Genomic DNA, 2500 nt, shown 5'->3' on the forward strand with positions numbered 1-2500 from the left:
GTGCGGCAGGTTGCCTCGACCACCATCGGCACACGCTGGGCCCTGGTGCGGGCGGTTGCCTCGACCACCATCGGCACACGCTGGGCCCTGGTGCGGGCGCTTGCCTCGACCACCATCGGCACACGCTCGGCCCTGGTGCGGTCGGTTGCCTCGACCACCATCGGCACACGCTGGGCCCTGGTGCGGCAGGTTGCCTCGACCACCATCGGCAGCCTCGACCACCATCGGCACACGCTGGGCCCTGGTGCGGGCGGTTGCCTCGACCACCATCGGCACACGCTCCGCCCTGGTGCGGCAGGTTGCCTCGACCACCATCGGCACACGCTGGGCCCTGGTGCGGGCGGTTGCCTCGACCACCATCGGCACACGCTGGGCCCTGGTGCGGGCGCTTGCCTCGACCACCATCGGCACACGCTGGGCCCTGGTGCGGCAGGTTGCCTAGACCACCATCGGCACACGCTGGGCCCTGGTGCGGGCGCTTGCCTCGACCACCATCGGCACACGCTGGGCCCTGGTGCGGGCGCTTGCCTCGACCACCATCGGCAGACGCTGGGCCCTGGTGCGGCAGGTTGCCTCGACCACCATCGGCACACGCTGGGCCCTGGTGCGGGCGCTTGCCTCGAGCACCATCGGCACACGCTCGGCCCTGGTGCGGTCGGTTGCCTCGAGCACCATCGGCACACGCTGGGCCCTGGTGCGGCAGGTTGCCTCGACCATCATCGGCAGCCTCGACCACCATCGGCACACGCTGGGCCCTGGTGCGGGCGCTTGCCTCGACCACCTTCGGCACAAGCTCGGCCCTGGTGCGGTCGGTTGCCTCGAGCGCCATCGGCACACGCTGGGCCCTGGTGCGGCAGGTTGCCTCGACCACCATCGGCACACGCTGGGCCCTGGTGCGGCAGGTTGCCTCGACCACCATCGGCACACGCTGGGCCCTGGTGCGGGCGGTTGCCTCGACCACCATCGGCACACGCTGGGCCCTGGTGCGGGCGGTTGCCTCGACCACCATCGGCACACGCTGGGCCCTGGTGCGGGCGCTTGCCTCGAGCACCATCCGCACACGCTGGGCCCTGGTGCGGCAGGTTGCCTCGACCACCATCGGCACACGCTGGGCCCTGGTGCGGCAGGTTGCCTCGAGCACCATCGGCACACGCTGGGCCCTGGTGCGGGAGCTTGCCTCGAGCGCCATCGGCACACGCTGGGCCCTGGTGCGGCAGGTTGCCTCGAGCACCATCGGCACACGCTGGGCCCTGGTGCGGTCGGTTGCCTCGAGCACCATCGGCACACGCTGGGCGCTGGTGCGGGCGCTTGCCTCGACCAGCATCGGCACACGCTGGGCCCTGGTGCGGCAGGTTGCCTCGATCACCATCGGCACACGCTGGGCCCTGGTGCGACAGGTTGCCTCGAGCACCATCGGCACACTATCGGCCCTGGTGCGGGCGGTTGCCTCGACCACCGTCGGCACACGCTGGCCCTGGTGCGGGCGCTTGCCTCGAGCACCATCGGCACACGCTGGGCCCTGGTGCGGGCGGTTGCCTCGAGCACCATCGGCACACGCTGGGCCCTGGTGGGTTTAGGCACATCTTCAAATTTCTGCCGTGCCAATGCCATTTTTATGGCTTGTAAATTCATACAATGGTCCCCTAAGCCTTCACGTGAAGTTTCGTTGGAAGATGACTCGTTTTCTATTTTTCATGATTTTCGAAACTTTTTGCGGTTCGGGATTTTTTAAAATTTTTTTATAAGGATTTTTGGCTCCAAATTTTGTAGGCATGATCCTTCTATTTTTGTTGGCATGCACAAAAAAATTCAGCTAAAAACTCGAAGTAGAGAAGATTTTGTGACCGTTTGAAAAAAGTGTCCCCATTTCAGACACTTTAACGGCTACTGGTAGCAAACCTGTAAAATCTCAAATGCTCTTTAAGGGGGTGTGAATTCTCAGAGGTTTGATGAGGGATAGGGGGCCAACACAAGGCCAAGTACCAGCACCCATCGCACATCATGTGCGCACACCCCCCCGGCCCCCCTCCCAATCGCCGGAACCCCAATGCCGCCGGTCAGGTTCTCCGGCGGTACTCCGGCGATGCTCCGGCGATGCTCCGGCGATGCTGTCCCGAGTGAAAAAAATGCGGCACCAGCACATGCTGGAGCCAAGCATGGGCACCGTGGCTCAAAATCGAACTTCGGCCAAGGCCTCGACCATCAATGGCACATGATGACGCATGGTGATGGCACATGCATCGACCATCATCGGCATAGGCTGCCCTTCGGTACGGGCACTTGCCTCGACCGCCATCGGCACAAGCTGGGCCCTGGTGTGGGTTGTTGCCTCGATCACAATCGGCACATGCTGAGCCTTGGTGCGGGCGGTTGCCTCGAGCACCATCGGCAGACCCTGGGCCCTGGTGCGGCCGGTTGCCCCGATAACCATCGGCACACGCTGGGCCCTGGGGCGGGCGCTTGCCCCCAGCACCATCGGCACACGCTGGGCCCTGGTGCG

Source organism: Durio zibethinus, unplaced genomic scaffold (genome assembly GCF_047325235.1).
Source record: "Durio zibethinus cultivar Kanyao isolate XHJ-2024 unplaced genomic scaffold, ASM4732523v1 HiC_scaffold_3, whole genome shotgun sequence".
In the NCBI taxonomy this organism is placed as follows: domain Eukaryota; kingdom Viridiplantae; phylum Streptophyta; class Magnoliopsida; order Malvales; family Malvaceae; genus Durio; species Durio zibethinus.